The sequence below is a fragment of the Leopardus geoffroyi genome, chromosome A3 (genome assembly GCF_018350155.1).
Source record: "Leopardus geoffroyi isolate Oge1 chromosome A3, O.geoffroyi_Oge1_pat1.0, whole genome shotgun sequence".
Classification (NCBI taxonomy): Eukaryota; Metazoa; Chordata; class Mammalia; order Carnivora; family Felidae; genus Leopardus; species Leopardus geoffroyi.
The window spans coordinates 23,018,252-23,037,400 of NC_059336.1; the positions used below are offsets into that span (position 1 = coordinate 23,018,252).

General features: G+C 52.6%; 1 protein-coding gene and 1 long non-coding RNA gene across 9 annotated transcripts in view; one reads left to right on the forward strand and one right to left on the reverse strand.

Moving 5' to 3' along the window:
• The window catches only part of DLGAP4 (DLG associated protein 4), a 199,590-nt gene that overhangs the window by 152,073 nt on the left and 28,368 nt on the right, over positions 1-19,149 (reverse strand). The gene's annotated exons all lie outside the window — the stretch shown is intronic.
• Positions 2,463-9,307, forward strand: LOC123580268. The gene is made up of 3 exons (XR_006703215.1): positions 2,463-2,888; positions 3,811-4,380; positions 8,287-9,307. It is a non-coding gene; the product is annotated as an uncharacterized LOC123580268 (long non-coding RNA).

The following is a 19,149-nucleotide window of genomic DNA, read 5'->3' on the forward strand; positions in this document are numbered from 1 at the left end:
ACAAGGACCACAAAGGGGTGTGATGTGATCCTGGCTGCACAGGCTGAGCATCATCAAAACCCCTGAGAAGCTCAGCTGAAGGAGGGAGCAGAGTGGTTGGGGCATTGTGGAAGCAAGGGGCAAAAGAGGTGGGTTAAGGAGTACACAGACGCCGAGGACCTGGTCTACACTCCTGATAGGTGGTGTAGCTGGGAAGAGGAGGAGACACGTCAGTGTGGCGGCACATGCAGCCATTCCAAGCTCCATCACACACGCCTGGAACCTGGTAGCCTGCCTGATGCCCATGCCGCTGCTCACGTTGGGGAAATGGCTCTTAGTCTTCTAGGTGTTGGTGCTCTGGTCTTTTCTCCTGGCCATCTGAGACAAAATCTGTGTGTGCTTTGTGTGGTATCTTTGAGTGAAATACCATTGGGAATGCTCTTGGCATTACCTGCACTTAAGCTCTGGGCATCTCCTCCTCCCACTGGATAGCCCAGATGCCCATCAGCCCAGAGGGCATGAGACTGGGACCTGTCAAGGGCCTCCTATTTTTCCAATTCCACAAACAGTGTTCAGGTTGTTCTTCCCCACAGTCCTGACAGGTTGTCATCATTACATCCATCTGGCTCACAAAAAGAATGAGACTCGGAGAGGTTGAGTGGCTCACCTAAGGTCACACAGCAAATGAGTGGCAGAAATGGGGCTGGCACCCAGGTCAGCCTGCCTCAAAAGGCTGCCCTTTTGTCCCACAGACACTTGGCAAATGGGCGTGGAAAACAAAAAAGGAGGAGGGTAGGGATGAGGAAGGGGGGGGGCAGCATTCTGAATAGCCAAGTGGTGAACCTAGGTTTCAGCCTCAGGTCTGCCCCAGCTCTTGTGGCCAGGGCAGGTCACTCTCCCACACAGGGCCTCAGTTTCTCCAGCTGTACAATGAGCTCTTAGACCCCTTGTGGCTGCCACACTGAGTTCTGACCAGGTGCTTATTGGAGACACTTCTGCTTTCTTTGGTGGAAACAAAAAAAAAATGTCCCCAGAAAGGTCAGCAGCAGAGAAAGGCCATGGTGTTGGGGAGAAGGAAGAAGGGGCCTCTTCTATCATTCTGGGCCCTGGAGGAGCTGCACCGGGGGAATATAGCCCAGCCCAGCCCAGCCCAGCCCAGCCCAGCCCAGATGCTGGCTCAGCCACTTTGCTGGAACAAAGGCTCAGCCTGAGGTCACAGTGTGGCTTCCAGGAGCCACCCCCTTCACAGTCATCCCAGCAGGACCTGCCATGGGTTGGGGGTGGGGAGCTCTGCACAAATCCCTCCTCTTTCTCAGCTGTGGCTGCCCTGTCTGCAGACCCCTCCAGAAAAGCAGCTGTTTGGGCCAGCTTTCTTCCCACCCTCAGCTCTGAGCTCACCCTTCTTCTCCATCCTCCACAACTGCAGCCCCCCTGGAGCCTCATGGCTGCCCCAGCACCTCCATGGGAGATGGCTGAAGGACAACTCATTAGTCAGAGTCAAGATCTTTGGAAAGGAATCAGAGGCCAGAGAGGGCAGGTGCCTAAGCAAGGCCACACAACAGACATGGGGGGCCAGCACAGAACCTGAGCCTCCTGACTCCCCACTTTATTTTTGTGGCCCCTCCCAATGGTTTTTATGACACAAAAGATTTTATTCTTCTTCATGTCCTTATGTTAAATTTATAACTCAGACCCACATCCTGATTCTCAGTTCACCAGACACATTTCCAGTCACCCAGATGTTGCTCTCTGAAGTGACCATGAGGGACCCTGGCTCAGTCCCCTTTCTGCCAACACAGGTGACCTCATTCAGTCTTGTGGATTTTAACACCAATTTCTCCCTCCCTCTCCTTCTCTTTCTTTTCCCCTCCCTTCACCCCTCCCTTCTTCCTACTCTCTCTCCCCATATTCAACCCATCAGGTTGTCTCTACATTCAAAGTATCTCCAGAATCCAACCAGTCCTTGCCACCTCCACCTCTGCAACCTGGTCCCAGCCTCCCATGGCCTCCCTGCCCCCACTCTTGATCCCTTCAGCCTGGTCTTCACAAAGCAGCCAGAGGGTCCTCTTAAGATACAAGTCTCTGCTCAAAGCCCTTGGGGGCTCTCATCTCACTCAGAGTGAAAGCCAAAGGCCTTGCCTTGGCTTACAGGGACCTACACATCTCTCCTCCAGGCCCTCTGACCTCACCTCCCACTACTCTCCTGGTCAAGCACCCTGGCCTCCCAGCTGTTCTTACCTCGCAACCCACTTGCATCCCAGGCCCTTTGCACTTGCTGTTTCCGCTCCCTAGATATCCACATGGCTCGCATCCTCCTCATTTCTTTGGGGTCTCTGTCAAATGTCACCTCCTTAGAGAAGCTATCCTAGACCTGAACCCCAACCCCCCATCTGACCCTACCATCATTCTCCAACCCTTCACCCTGCTTTATAGAATGTATAACCCCGCCCCCTCCTCTCCCCCCCCCCCCCCCAACTGCAGTACATCATACTTACTGGCAGGCTTGGATGAGCCCGTCCCTAAAGTAAGCCCAGGAAGGAAGACACTATATCTTTTCCCTACTGATATATCCGCAGCCCCCAGCCCAGGGACTGGGACACAGTAGGTGCTCAATAAGTATTGAACAAATGAAAGAATAATACCTGGCAGCACTGCTGTGAGGGGAGACTGCCATTTCCATCACCATTACTGTGACCGGCCAGGTCCTGCCAACTGGTGGGCTCAGGATGCAGAGGGGTAATCCCAGCAGCAGTGGCAGCTGCTACCCCCTCCTCTGTGCCAGGCCATCAGGTCCACCCAACTCTGGGGGCTCTCTTCTGTTATCCCCATTTTACAGAGGAGGAACCAGAAGCTCCAAGCGGTAGAATGACTTGCCCAAGGTTAGACAGCCAGCCTGACATGCACTAGAGGTGAGATTAAAACAGATCTGTTGGGTCCACAGAGCCCCACCCCCAAATCTAGCTGCCCTGGCCTGGCATCTGACCCTTCAGGCCCTCAGAGGTTGTGGTTAGGGGGCTCATGGTGCTGCCAGGTGACAGGCAGAGTGGCACCCTGTTGGCAGACACAGTGCTTTCCCCCTCCCCATCCCTCCCACATACTCATGACCGGTCTCTGGGGGCAGCAGAGGCCTCGCATCCAAAGTGGGAGGGGTCAGACAGTGAGTGAATATGTCCCCCTCTGGCCTCTGCAAAGGGAAGATAAAAGCTCTCAGCACACATACCTCTCTTGTCATCCACTTTTGGGAAACACTTAGTTATCACCTACTGTATGAAGAGGACTGTGCTGATGTTTGTGGGAACTAAGAGATGTCACCATGCAGCCCCTTCCCACTTGCTGGTACAGTGGATAAGCCCCTTGCCAGCCATCAAGTCATCTAATTCTCCCTACATACATAACAGATAAGTAATATCAGGCCCATTTTACAGAGCATGAAAGTGGGGTACACATTTTTATCTGGCACCTGTAAATCCAGTTATCTGAGGAAGCTGCATTCTGAGTCTCAGGAGGGTCAGGATGGTGCAGGTGCTGGCTTGGTGAGGAAATGTCCCTAGGGCCAGGAAGACGGATGAGATCACAGGGGGCCATTCCAGCTACCCTTCCCAGAAGGGACTGTCCTCACCATGACCCAGGCACTTGCTCCCACCTCCCAAAACCCCTAGAGATACTCATCCACTACCTCATTTGTGCCCACACATCCATGAGGGGACTGCCTTTCTAGTGCACAAGAAACCAGTATCAAGAGTGAAATGGGGCCAGTCAGACCCAAGGGCAAGCTGAGGGAGGGGGACAAACCAGGCTTGGTATGTGCCAGCTTCCTGCCTCTCTGTGCAGATTGCTTTCCTGTCCCCAGGCACCTCCTCCAAGCAGCCACCTGGGACCTACAGGCTGAAAACGGGATAACTGTGAGTTGCTGGTGCACTGACTTGGTTGGTAACTCATGGGAATGAAAGGCTGGTGTGAGCACGACTGTGCCCAGTGGTGTTGCTCCTCCGGGGACAGGGAAGTGGGGCTAGGGTGGGGAGGATGTTGGTGTGGGGAAGCAATCTATCTCCTGGGGATGCTGGGGATGCTGCTCTCCCAAAACATGTTGGAGAATTTAGTTATCAAGAAATACCTATTATTTATTGACCATATACTTTATTATCCAAATCAGGACACTTACAAGATTGAAAAGGAAGCTGTTAATAATTATTCCAAAGCTGGCCTGGGAAAATCATGACATGGGCACATTATTCATTGAACACTTACTATGTGGCAGGATGAATACTGGATAGTTCACATGTACCATCACTTTCTCTCCTCACGGTGACCCATGAAAAGCTACGGCAGCCACCTTAGCCTCTTCCCTGTTTCTCTGTCAAGGCTGAATTTTCACCACTGGAGTCTCTGCCTTGGGCTAAGGTACTGAAAGCCCCATTTACAAGACATAACCCCTCACCTCCTGGACCCCATCCCTACAATAACCAACCCATTTTCAGCCACTGTGACTTCAGCATGGACTCATTTCATAAGGAATAGATTTCAAGGTCAGGGTGTGAATGGGGCTGAAGAGAGGGATAACTGGGGTTGGGGGTGAAACAAGTGGGTCCTCAGATGTTGGGGTCATGGAAGGAAAACAGAGAAAGGGAGTAAAGGGGCTTGTATAAGACATACCATTCAAGGCCCTTGGCAATCCAGATAAACCCCACCTACTCTTTTGAATATACCATCTACTAGCTCATCCCACACCACACACCAGGCACAACCTGTTTTTCCTGCCTCCATCACTTTGTGCGTGCTGCTCCCCCACATCCATGATGCCATCTGCCAGTCTCAGCTGGGCAACATTCCCCCACCCCCTTCAAGGACTGGTTGAAACGCCACTACCTCTAGGAGGCCTTCCCTGATAGCTCCTCTCTGGGGTTTGCCCCTCCCTCCTCTGGGCCCAGCACCTTGCTCAGGCTTCCAGTGCCTGTGGAGTGAAGCCTGAAGTCTCATCAGCCTGCCGGCCCCATGGCTACCTGGCAGTTCATCACTGAACTCCTCAAGGCAGCCACAACAGCTTCCCACCACTGATGGCAAGCATGAGGTGCCCATAACAACAAAGGCCCTGGACCTTGTCCAGAGAGGTCCAGATCCAGGGGGTCTTGACTGGGCCAGGAATTTGGATTGTCAAGCCTCTCCAAGGAATTCCATTGCATGCTAAATTTCAAGGTTCCCTGACAAAGCAGGTGAGCAGTGAATGTCCACTAGAAAATAATGTAATAGAATCAGGAAGCAGCTGCCCCTGATATCCTGAAGGAAAGCACTTATGGTGGGGGCTGGCATGTAGATTCTGCTCATTCATTCACCATATATTATTTTTTTAAAGAAAGCTCTATACCCAACATTGGGCTCGAATTCATGACCCTGAGATCAAGAGTTGCATACTCTACTGACTGAGCCAGCCATTTATTAAGCACCCACCAACCAGTAACAAAGACAACAACTGACATTGTCTGGTACTCATCATGTTCAAGGCTCAGTGCTCATACCATCTGAGTAAATCTTCAAACAAACCCCCACCCAACCCTATGGGGCACGTGCCATCATTCTCCCCATCTCACAGATGAAGAAACAGAGGTTCAGAGGGGAGAAGTGAGCTGCCTGAGGTCTCACAGCCAGTAAGTGGAAGAGCTGGGATTTGAACCCAGGTTAGCTGGCCCTAGAGTCCACACTCTAACCACCTCAGTGTGCACCACCCCTGGGATATGACCGTAGGCAAATGACCTGTCCCCAGTTTATCTGCCAGCAGGGAAGAGACACCAAACACACAAACAACACATACTTTCAAATTATGGCACACATGAGAAAGGAAAAGAAGTGATTCTTCCAGAAGACAATTGCTGGGGGGAAAGGGGACCCACTGCAGATCTCCCTGAGGATGGTCCCTTTGCCTCAGTTTTCCTACCTATGTAATGGAAGAGTGGGGCCAGCCAATCCCTAAGAACTTTCCTGCTGGCACATTCTAGGAATTCAGGCTTCCTTTCTCTGGACCTTTATTTCCCCTTCTGTACAGTGGACTGGAAGGAGAGCAGAGTCAGTTGTGATCCCAGGACCCTTCGAACTCAGTCCCTGGGCTTCCCACGACCAAGTCAGCTTGGAGTTCTTAGAGCAGTGTCCTTGGGAGTGCATCTGCCACCCATTGTCATGGTGATGCCCCAACCAAGGATGGGGCTATAGTGATGCTGGAACCTGGAAGTGGTGCCTTGGCTCCTCCTCTCCCAGAAGGAATGGCCTCTGGGTCCAGCAGACTCTCTGAGCCAGTAGAAGGGATACTGGGCTTTGCTAACTCATCCAGAGCTCTGCCGCCTTCACATGGTTAAGATGAGGTGGAGGGTCCCACCCCCCGAAAAGAACCTGCCATCCAGGGCCCCAGGCACAGCCGAGGCCGTCTCCTCTGTCAGCCTATCAGCCAGGCAACCAACTGAGTGTGCTGTCCATGGTGCTGAAACCTCAGCAAGGCTCCTGAGACTGGATCCCCCTTGGCAAACACTTCTAGGAGCCAGTTTTGCTGGGGGTTGGGAATTCAGGAAGGAAGATGAGTACCTAGGGATAGACAGAGAACTATGGCCAGTTGGGTTCCACATGTCCCAGCAGTGTGATTTCAGGCCAGCCTTTTGCCTTTGCCTCTCTGTGCCTCAGTTCTCTCAATGTAAAATGGGGACAGTAACCATACTGACCTCATGAGTCTGTAGTGAATGCAGATGCAGCACATGGTACATGGAAAGGCCCAATGAATGCTAGGTATGAATGCTAGCTATTACTGTTAGATTGTGTACTTGTTATTTTGAGAGGCTAACTGTGATTGGGGTGCCTGCTGTATGCCTGGTCTTCCAAGAATTTTACCTGCTTCTACTCACAGAAGTCCTATAAAATTGTACTAAAATGGGGATAAGAATACACACAAACATTCTGAGGCACAAAAAGGTGAACTCAGTAGCCCTAAATCACACAGCTAGTGATGTGGGGAGCAGAGATTCAGACCAGTTAGTCTTCCAAACCACTGAATCTATCCCATTCCACTACCACTATCCAGATGGGAAAACTATGGACCAGGATCAGAGAGAGTCCTGACTTACCACCATCCCCAGAAAACCCAGGGTCACACCTCCCAGTGCAGATCTCTTCCTACTGCTCTGAGCCAGGCTCCCCCCAGCAAGGTGAACAGGACTCCGTCATGGCCACGGCAGCTAGAACTGCAGGCAGGCAGCTCCCTCCATGGTGATCCCTCTGCCCTGCTGGAGGGTCCTCTGTCAAAGGCAGAGATGTGAAGTGGCCCAGAGACAATGTGTGTCAGCTGCAGCCATAGGCTAGCAGCCACTCAGTGCCTTCCAGTGCCCTTGCTAGCAGGCAGAATCTGAGTGCAGGGGAGAGGGCAGGGCCAGGGCAGCGCTGCTGGGGCCCCTCTAGCTATGGCCTGGTTTCCTAGCAAAGAGAAGACCCAGACATGCACCCAAGCTGCTCCCATCCCAAATTTCCTGCTGTGTGGAGTGCATGCACGCACACATGCACTCACAGATATAGTTCAAATCCATCCAACAGGGGGCTCCTGGCAGTCTCAAAACCCCAATTTTTTCCCTTGCGGAGGTGCAGCCTTGATCTCTGGTGGGGATAAGGGGCAAGTGAGGCATTAAAGAGTGGTGGAACCCAGAAACTAGCTTCCTATCCCAGCTCTACTCCTTCTAAGCTGGGTGATCTTGAGCAAGTGAGAAAGTTGGTCTGATGTGGTATTACTTCTATGAAATGGGGTTTCTGGGCCTTGGTGTAGGGCATCAAGCAGATCATGGATTGAGATGGGTTTTGAGACATTAGAATTGGTCACTGCCTACTGTGGTGTGAGAAGCTTAAAGGAGAAATCCCAGGGACAAATACCAGCCCCAGAATTGGGTCCTCCATAGCCACTTTTGCCCCAAAGTCTGTACCCGCTGCCTTCCCAGGCTCCCCTTTTCCCTTCCTTCTCTTTCACATAGAGGTGGGGGCTACCTTTGGAAAACATAAAGCAAAGCTGCTTGCACACTTCCAGAGCTGTCCCAGTGCACTTAGGTAAGGGCCAAACTCCTGGCTGAGACCCATAAAACCTTATGGAGTCCAATCAGCTCCTGTTTCCTTCACCAGCATCACTTCCCCCTCTTTGCCCTGTCACTCAGCCCCAGCAGTCACTCTGGGGCTTACTCTTCTCTGAACAAACCAGCCTCTGCCTCACCTCCCAGCTCATGGCCCTGTGGTCCCCTCCACCTGGCTGGGTCTCCCCTAGCACTCACTTGACTGGTTTCTCTCCTCCCTCAGGGCTTAACATGTCACCTCTTCCAAGAGGCCTTCCCTGGCCACCCTGAAGTCTAAAGTACTTCCCAGCACCACACAATGGCTCCGGCCTTGGGTTTCTGCTGCCAGTTAGAGGAAGAAACCTCTGCTGGCAAGCAACAGAATAAGGTGTGTGCACCAGGTAGCTTGGGGTATGCCTCTCTCCAGCTGCAAGTGCCAGAGTGACAAGTCCTGACATTGAGGGATCCCTCAGCTGAGTGGCCTTGGGCATGTCATCTTACCTCCATGAACCTCAGTTTCCCCACCAGGACCATGGGGCAGACGAAGCAGTCTGAGACCCTTCCAGTTGGCAGTAGTTGTCTCCTTCCAGGCCCCGCCTTGCACTGACCCATTTTTCTGAGGCTTCTCCGAGCCCAGACAGTTGCTCTCTGAGGGCCCCAATCCCATAAATCACAACTGATTTCATGGAGCAGGGCGGCTGCTGGCGCCCAGGCATTTTGTGGTCATTAATCAACATTGGCGGTACCAAGGCTGCTGCAAGGCAGCTTTGCAGGGTCTGGGTCTGGTCTTCAAGGCTGGGGTACCTGCCAGGCTGAAATGGCCAGCCCCTAACAGATTCCCCTTATCCTGACAGGTCCCTACCCACCTGCCTCCCCTGCCTCTCCCACTCTGCATTCAGCCAACAGGTTCTCCCATTACTCCCTCTGGAGCTACTCCTCAGCTTCCCAGGCTCTCATAGTGTGCAAACAGACAGAAGCCATCCTGTACCCCACTTTATCAAAGAGGAGTCTGAGAAGAGGAGTGACTTAGCCAAGATCACACAGCAAGTGTGTGGAGGCCTTTTGATCTGAAGCTTCTGATCTTTGCCCCTGTCATTGAGGAGACCCCAGCCCAGGGAGAGGACATGGGGTGGCACACTGAGCCTCCACCCAGCCTGGAAGACCCCAGCTGCCTGCTGTGCCTGTATTCACAGCCCTCTCTCCTGACCGAAGGGGTCTGCTCCAGCTGCCACGGGCTCCTGGGAAATTAAACCTCTCATCCCCGACTTCCTGGGTCCAACAGGCTGCCTCTGTTCCCTCTCTTCAATCCGCTCAAAGAAATGAGAAAACTGAATGAAGTGTCCCTGGGGATCTGAAACTGTGCTGCCAGCCGGCAGAAAGACAAGAGGCTGTCATGGTGCCCACTGGGTGCTGAGGACAATGCCCCAGCAGCATCTAAAATACCCAAAGATAAAAGTCAGGGTGACAGCCACTCAATGTCTGAGTGACTATGGGAGAAGCCTGACTTTCCATCTATCCACCCAACCAATATTTACCAAGTGCCTACTGTGTGCACCTACTGTGTGCATCAGAGTAGAGCGAGCGAGGGGAGAGCCCAAGTGGCCTATGCATGCAGGCTCTAGGCAGAATGTCCCCATCAAATCCGCCTCCTCCCTGCAGGAGCCTTCTGTTTCCTCTTCTCTAAGACAGGAGTGCTGGAAACTATGATGCTCTCCAAGGGCTACTGAAGGATCAAAGGCTTATGAAGGTGGTTGCATCGTGCCTGGCGCATAGTACATGCTCAGTTAGTGCCAGGTGTTTTATTGTCGTCGTTGGTCTATGCCAGGTGCTGGGTTAGAGCACTGAACAAGACAGATGTAGACTCTGAGCTCACAGAGCTTACTTTCTAGCAAAGATGAGAGACAAACTGGTAAAATAATTGTAAGTCGTGACAAATATCCCAAGGACCTGGGACTAAGAAAAGTAGGGGGCCAAGACAGCGTCACAGAAAGTCCCCCTCTAAAAAGGACAGCAAGGTGACAGCCTCGATAGATAAGAACTGGGAAAATGTTGTGGGCAGAGGGGATAGTCAAGCATGACCCCCAAGGTAGGGAGAAGCTTTGTATAGTATTTAAGGACCTGAAAAAAGAGCTGTGTGGAAAGAGAGGACTAAGCAGGGTGAGTGTGTTCCCTCTCTGGGCCTCAGTTTCACTCTCTATGCACAAGGGCATGGAAGGGCTTCCAGGCTCCCCAGAGCTACCACTAGTACAGGCCTCTTTGCTCCAGGAGGAGCCTGGGGGAGCAGTTTGGGGGGGGGGGGAGGAGGGATGGTGCTCAGGATGGCTTGGCCCAAACTGCTCACATGTGACCTTGGCCTTGTCCCCTTCCCCTTCACCCCCTAGAGCTGACTCAAAGCTACCAGTGGTGCCTGACTCACTACTTCTGTGACAGCTAATTATGCCACCCCCTCCCGCCCGCTAAATCTCAGCACCTGCATGAAGCACTTTGGCTCCTGACCCCCCTCATGGATCCAGCCTCCTGACAGCACCCTGAGGGGCCAGGCCTAGCTGGGAAGACCACCTGGGAAGATGCTTCCCCCTGCCACTTCTCACATTTCTCAGCCCTGCCCCCCTGGGGACTCACCAATGGGATGCAGGTGGGATGCCAGGCACAGCCCCCAATGCCAGGTGGGATGCAGGCACAGCCAACACCTCTGATCTGGTGTGGCCACTTTATTGTCCACAGAGACCACAGTGTCCTGAGACTAGTGGAGACCCCTGACCAAAGCTGGAGGCGCATGTCCAAGGGCTCTGGACATGGGGCTAGGGATTGTAGGGAACCCCTGGTGGCTTCCTCTCTGAGTCTCCCCATCCCCACCATGTGCTCCTGGAAGGGTGAGTCACTGATGTCCTGCTCACGATGCCTCTGCTCCTGTGAAGCCAGCCACATGCAGGAGAATCGCAAGATGGGGCCCAGCCCTCAATGTGTGTGTGGGTGTTGTAAGACACCCCTCTTCTATACCATCCCCACTTCCCGAACAGCCAGAATTTCCTGAGACAGGGAGGGTGTGCAGGGACTGGCGGGCAGCCAGGAGGAGGGAGGAGCTGACATTGGGGACATGAGGGACACCCCACCCCACTCCTACTTGGGGTTCCATTCCCAGAAAGAGAGAGAGGATGTTGGGAATCTAGGCCTCCCTCTACCAAGTGAAGACACCACCCCTCCCGGAGAAGATTAGCATATTCATGAAGGTTGCCACAACTATGAATATGCTAATAAGGTACCACTGGCTGCTACTGGTTCCTCTGTCTGCCCTGCTCTAGCCTCCAGCTCTGCTGCTGCCACAGGCTGCCCCCTCCCACCCCACCCCTGCCCCCCTTCTCTCTGGCTTACCTTGGGCCAGACTCCCAGGCTTCTCCCAGGCCTTCAGACTAGCCCTGCTCCCTCCTGCCTCAGCACCATTGCCATGCTGCTCCTGCTGCCACAATTCCCTTCCCTCCCTCCTCACCTGGGCAACTGTAACTCATTCTTCAGAGCTTAGCTTAAGTGATACTTCCCCAGGGATGACCTCCCAAACCCCCACTAGGTTGGGAGTCTCCACTTTATTGCATGGTTGCATTTACTTATTTATTTATTTATTTATTTTTTTTGTCATTTGATGACTCTCTTCCCCACTGGACTGTCTCCCTGAAGGCAGAGATGGTCTGGACAGGGCTTTGCGCACAGATAGTGCTCTATACATGTTTACTAAAAGTATGATTGGTGTTTTTGACTATTGTTCCGGCAGACTCTAGATGGACCTCTCTGCCCCCCTTCCTTGCATTCAAGGCTGATTCCCCACCAGCACCCAGTTCTGACCAGACAATGCTTCCCACTTGTGTCCAGCACATCACAATTTAAGAAGCTACCTCCTTGTTCCTCTGACCCGCCCCCTGCTTACTGGACAGCCAAAGAGGATGAGCTCCATATGGTGGTGCTGTGCGGGCCACAGAGCCAGGGCAGGAACTTAGGTCTGCCAAGCCCCTCCCTCTTGCGGCCTCTGCTTCTTCACCCTGGAAAAGCAAATCCCAATTCCCACTTGGCCTAGTGGTGAGGATGAAGAGAGACTGAGCAACGTAAGGGCCTCTGGCTGTCTGACAGGGTCACTGGCTACCCCCACTAGCTCAGGCAACAGGCAACCAGCCTAGGCCTTCTTCCACTGGGAGAGGCTGAAAAGGCACAGAAGGTAGATGAGTGGGTGCTACCTGTGGGCCCTCCCAAGGACACAGTGGGGAAGAGAAGTCTGGGTGCAGAAGATAACTGCCTGGGTGTGGAAGCTCCTCCTTCAGAGAGGAGATATACTCATTACAACTCTGTTCACTGCTTAGGACCCCAGAGCCAGGAAATGCCAGAGAAGTAGTGTCCTCACATCCCATCTAGGCCCAAAACCCACCCTCCGGAAGGAGGCTTTTGACCCACCTTCCCCACTGTTGAGTCTGTTCAGTGCTAAGTGGCTAAAGCCTCATTTTTACCCTGACTTCCTTTCCTCCTTTCTCAACTTCTGGAGGATGCCTGCTCTTCCTTTAAGCCCCAAATCTCGACTGCCTTCTCAGGGCCCACCCCCAGCAGCCCCAGCCCCCTGCCTATCCCACACACAGCGTGGTGCCTGCACATAATCGTGTCACTTGAATGAATTCCTGGGCAAGTGGGCAGTAGCCCCTGAAGCTTTGTGGGCTCTAGCTTTGCCCTCAGCTCTGGAACAAGCGTGACCTCTCAGAGGTACGTGAATAATGCCGTGGTTGGATCTGGGCTCTATTCCTGGGCAAGCAATTAAACCTTTCTGAGTCTCAGTTTCTAACTTGCAAAATGGGTTTAGCCATCCCTATCTAGAAGCAGGGAGATGCTGCTGCTGCTTGAGCCTTATCCTCCTTCTCTCCCCCATTTTCCCAGCTCCCCAACCTCCCCCAAGTCCAAAAGCTTCTAATGGATTAACCGTTAGGAGGAGGCAGCAGTGTGGGCACAGCAGGGAGAGGGAAGAGACAGAGATGAGGTGCTGGTGGGGGGCCCATGTGGGGGGCTGCTTGGCTCTAGCAGCCCCAGGAAGAAGGGGGTGTCTCTGCATCAGACAGAAGCAAAGATGGACTGATGTTATGGTTGGACTCAAGGCCACAGTCAAGTCGGAGCACATCAAGGAAGCAAAAGAAACCAGAGGAACAGGAGATGCTGATGGCAGACAGAGGCTCCTTCAGCACAGACAGGGTCCTCTAGTTACCCTGTCCCTGGGACTGCTGGTCCCCAATACCCCTTTCCTCCAGTCCCACCTATATGCCACATGTCAGGAAAGTCTGCCAACAAGGGAGTCACTCAGCCACAACACCTGTGGGTACTAACTATATGCCAGCTACCATTTTAGGGACTGGAGATAAGAGGTGAGCACAATGAATGTGGTTGCTGATCCTGGAGGCAAGTGGGAGAGATGGAGATTAAGCAAACATATGAACAGTATGTCAGGGTATGACTACTGTCATGAGGCTTTGTTTTGCCTCAGGTGGGACGGGGGCTCTTTGAGGAGGTGACATGTGAACTCAGGCCTGAATGAAGTGAGGGGGGAAATTCAGCAGGAATTTGGGGACAAAAAGTTCTAGGCAGAAGGAACAGCAAGCGCAAAGGCCCTGGGGAAGAAATGTTATATTGATGGAGCTGCCAACATCGGTCAAGGGAGCGAGCACAGTATGGGGCACCAACAGTTGTCAGCCTGGTGACCTTGGGGATGAGAAGCTTCAGCTCTGTGGCCTTTGTCTTTTATCAGATGGGCACAGAAAGGTGTCATAGGTGGTTATTAAGATGAAAACGGAGGCAGTGCCCTGTAGCTCAGGGCAAACACACAACAGATGTTCAATAAACATGGACTGGATGGGCAAACCCTCCAAAAAGAACTGGCAGGGGGGAGCCTGGCCACAGGATGAGAGCAGCTGTCAGGAACAAGAGTCTTACAAAAGGGCTACAGGCCTTCCCTCTGCAGCATTCCTCTTTGACCTGATTTGCTGGGTTCTGCAGGTGCCTGAGTTTGCAACCTCTGGAAGTCAGCAGGAGGGAATGCTCGAGAGATCTGCGAACCCAGGTCCCAGGGAGGAGGTAGAGCAGGCTTCCCAGGGGAAGCATCTCCACACCTGGATCTGGAAGGACGTCCAGGTGGGCAAGGGTGAAGGGAGGCACCACAGATGGAGAATCAGCATGTGCAAAGGTAAAGAGTGGGTCAAGTCTCCAGCATGTTCTGGGACAAGAGAAGGAGAGGGGAGGGAACAGTGGTAACGGTGAGAAGGGAAGCTAATGTTCACAGAGCACCTGCTGTGTGATCCTCCCTGGATCCTCACAATCTTGGTAGCCACAACAACATTACCTCCATTTATGGAGTGAGTGTTCAATATGGGCCAGATGCTTGGATCTTCTCTTTATTCCTCTTAACAACCCTATGAGGCAAGGACTCAGCCTTCCCATTTTACAGATGAGCAAACTGAGGTTATGGGCCATTAAGCAACTTGCCCAAGGCCCTGATGCGAGTAAACGGCAAAAACAGGACTCAAACCCAGATGTGTCCCATAAGCTCTCCACCATCGGGCCCATAACCTCCTGCAAGGAAAGGGCACTGGGGAGCCATGGAAGGTTTTAAATGGGAAACTAATGCCATGTGACCTGTTCTGGAAACATCCTCTGGTTGCATCACAAGAGGAGGGCTGAGGCCCAACAACAGACGCTGCCACCATCTCAATGGCAGGGCCTCCTGCCTTAGTCTCCCTGCGGAAGGGGTCCCAGGCCCCAGCGCAGAAGCCCCCAGTTCTGTAAGGAATGGAGTAAGCACACAGCAAGGCTTCCTCCCACCCACCCCAGGGGCTCCGGCACCAGCTTCAACCTGCAGCTTTAATTAAAAGGCCTTTTCAAACCATTAGCAGCAATAATAATAAAACCCCAAATAGGAACAATAAAACAGTACGACTGTCGGAGAATTAAAATGGGCACCTGGCGTTCTGCCACCCCCAGGGGGCGATTTGGGGTGCAGGCAAGAGGCATGATTTTCACCTCCAATAGACACGTCAGTCCCAGACACTGGCTGAGAGGAACTGGCTTCAGAGAAAGGGACTACCCTGTGCCAGAGACCCAGCCTCCCCTAGGCCACTGTGGTGATCCCATGAGGAGGGCTTTGGCTATGCGCCCCAGGCCCCTCTCCCACCTCCTCCTGCTTCCCCCCCGCCCGGCCCCAGTCTCAGAGCCAGTGTCCCCCACCTCCAAGGCTCAGCCAGACCTTCCTCCTCTCCCTCACTCAGCCTGGCATAAAAGCCAAAGGGCCCTGCCTGCTAAAATCTAATTGGCCTGTCACCTCCACGTCCCCAGCGCCTGTCCTAACTGGGTCTTCCCCCGTCTCCCTTGAGAATTGCACCAGCCTCCCACACCAGTCTCCACGTTCATAAATGCTCTGCAAATCTGCCACCCCGCTCAGATCTTGCCAATGGCTCCCCACCCCCTCTGGCATGCTCCCCTCCCCCTGGTCCTTGGGTGACACCCCCATCTCATTTGTTCCCTAGTGAGCCCAGACTTTCTCCAGCTCAGGGCCTTTGCCATCTGCCAGAGAGACCCTGCAGCCCACACCTCCCAGATGGGGTACAGCTCAGCCTCAATAACACTTCCCAAAGCCTCTAATACTCGCCCCCCAGGCCCCTCCATTCTTTGCCACACGTAGCATTTTTATCACTTTCATGTTTGCTCACCCTCTGCTCCTCTTATGAGAGTGCTGTGAAAGCACCCACGGGGTCTGGCTTGCTCACAGCTGTGTCCTCAGTACCTAGCACTGTACCTGGAACACAGTAAGTGCTCAACCAATGCTTCTTGAACCATCCAGCAAACATAACCTCTCTGTTGTCCGTGGAGCCCTGCCCTGCCTCCCTGTAGTCCGTGGAGCCATTGCTCCCCAAATATCTGCTCATCTCTGTGGGCAGATGAGGGCAGTGGCTTTCCGGCCTCCCTGGGTTTCCTGCTCCCAAGGCCTCTGCAGGCAGGTTCTGTGACACTTCCAAGACTTTGTCTTCACTTCATAATGGCAGGGACCCCAAGGCGGGGGGGGGGGGGGGGGAACGCAGGTGGGGGGAAATGGTCTCCAAGATTTTAGATCTAGGTTTCTCCCATTTGACAAACGCCTGTCAGCGGCCCCTCAGTGTCAACCCCTGAGCTGGGTACACAGGATCCATCCTTGGTGGGGGGGTTCCAGGCCATCAGGGGAGACCCTGTCAGAAAGACCTGTGCTACAAAGTGCCACGTGATGTGCAGGGCAGAGATGGGGAGCAGTTTTGGGGGCTGGAAAACATAGCCATATACTCATTCTAATCCTCATCCCACTGTCCACCTTGGCCAAGTGACCTCACCTCTCTGAGCCTCAGTTTCCTCATGAACACAGGGGACAAGCCCGCCTTCCATGGGACCACAAGGAATCAAAGCCACACCCTGGGTAAAGGACAGAGCATAGTACCTAAAGCATTGTCTGTGCACTGGTGGACAAGGGGCTCTGAGAGAGGCAGGGGTGACTACCTGAAGGAATCAGGGAAGGCTTCCAGGAGGAGGTGACACTGGACCTAACTTGTGAGTAATGAGCAGGAATCCAGGAGGTCTGAAGAGAAAGCACCTGCTAAGGGTGGAGTGAGGAACTTGGGGAGCAGAGAACAGACATTCCCTGTGGCCACAGCACCACAGAAGCCTGACTGTGAAGGTTTGGGATGCCATGATCTGAAGGGGATGACTCTCACTCCAAAGACACCAGCTGGTACAGTGGTTTTTTGTTTGTTTGTTTGTCTGTTTGTTTGGGGTGGTTTTTTTTTTAGTGTTTTTTAGAAACTCCTTTATTAACTCCCTATTATTAAAAATGTCAAACATACACAAATGCAAGAAGAGGTGCATTTACAGGGGGCATTTGAAGCAGGGTGAGTAGGGTGCCTGATGCCCAGGCCCTCTCTGAACTCATCTCCTGCTCTCTCTGGCTCCAAAGTGAGGCCAGATGGCCTCGGAGGGTGCGGCAAGGCCAGCAGCTCGGAAGCCCCCACCTTCCCCAACCAACCAGGCAGTCTGAACCAGCCATGTTCAGTCAGAGCTGGAGGTAGCAGCTTTCTTTTACTAACCAGTGAAAAAGAAAAAGAAATTAAGTCTTTTTCCAGCCAGACTACATTTCCTGCATCTGAGAGGGTGAGAATTTGCTCTTGGAAGGGAAGAAAGAGTCTCCTGTCTGGAGCTTCCTTTTTGAAGCTCCATGAATATACATAGCAGGCAGAGAGGGCTCTTTGAGATGCTAACAAGCTGCTTTACCTTGGGAAATTGAGGTCACTAAGGGGCCTTGACTGGTGGGGGGCTGGGGTGGGAGAGGACTTGCTGGAGAGACTGGAACCCAGGCAACCCAGCTCTGACCTTGGGCAATTCCATTCTCCTCTGAGCCTTTATTTTCTCACCTGTGAAATGGGGCCACTACCTCCTGGGGCTGCCAGGGACAGATGATGCAAAGTGATGCATCCAACATGGTACCTGGTACACAGTAGTCAACCCAATACTTACTGGTGCTTTTTTCATGGAACCCCAGGGCTGGAAGGGACTGTGGGGCAGTTAGTAGTAGAGAAATACGGGTTTGGCAATCTAAATGACCTGGATTCAAATCCTTGCTCTGTCTGCCACTAGCTCTGTGTCCTTGGGTAAAACAAAGAAAAATAAAAAATAAAATAAAATAAAAAATAAATATCACCTCTTTGTGCCTCAGTTTCCTCATCAGTAAAATAGAAAGAATTGTTTACCTATCATGGGTACTATGTGGATGTAATAAGCTAAGATATAAACCTTTCATCAATACTAATACATAAAGCAAATTTTAGTTCTTGAGTTTCATGATTATGTCAGCTTTGGCCCCTCCCTGTAGCCCAGGCCTGGCTGAGTGGAGAGGAGACGGTGGGGAAGGCGCAGTCAGGGGAAAGCCTGCAGGCTGTCAGGAGAGACAGCCAGCTTCTTACTGAAGAAGACGAGGGAAGAAAGGTATGAACCCTTTGCCTTGTCCAACCCCTGATTCATGCCTCATCCCCAAGCCAACCACACTCCTCAATGCCTCACGACGATGACCAGCCCAGCCTCCTCATGGTGCCCCTTTCCATATGGAAAGTCTCATGAAATGCAAATATGATCACATCACCTTCTCACTCCAAGTTCTCCAGTGACTCTCCAAGGGCAAGTCCTTCCTCCAGCTGCATGCCCCTCTTATTTCTATGACCTAATCTCCTGCTGCTTGTCCCCTACTCTTCTAGCCACATCTAAACACTGCAGACAGTCTCCTTGACACATAGCAGGTTCTCAGTAAACATCCATTGAATGAGTGTGAGTGAATAAGTGAATAGAAGCCAAGGAGATCTGCTGCCAGAGAAACCCCCTTCTCTGGCCCCTCTCTCCAGGGACAGAGCGAGTGCTGGCAGTGGTTGGGCAGGCAGGGGGCCAGCAGTCTGGGCGACCCCTGCCCAGCTCCTAATGCTGCCCAGACTGCAGGTCTAATTGCTACAACTCTGGAACAAAGTGAGTTAATGAGGCAGATTAATGTTCTCATGTCATTCCTGTTCCTTCCACAACCATCAGGAAGCTGGAGGAGAGGCAGCTGGAGCTTTGGGGGATGCCTTTGGGTGGCCGAGGTGCCTGATCCCCACCCAGCCTGGCCATGTGGGTTCTCTCACTCTTTTCCTTGCTCCCTGATGCCACAGGTCATCCACAAAGAGAAGGGAACAAATATTAGGTGCCTTTGGTGTTGTGGGCACTGGACATGGGGACCCATTTATTCTTCACAAGGTAGAAGAATGAATTACTGTCTTTACTGGTGAAGAGGGGTGTCTGAGGCCCAGAGAGATGGGGTGGTCTGCCCAAGAGACCCCAGCAGGGTTGAGATGTCTCTCTCACATCATGCCCCAACTTGTGAGGGGGATGGAGCCTGCTTTAGACTGGCCAGTCCCCTCTCCTCACCACCTGCACTGGAGGTGGTAATAATAATAATGTAACATAATAATAATATAATAATATATATTATAATACAATAATACTAGTAGTAACATAACATTATAATATAATAAATACAATAATACTAGTAATA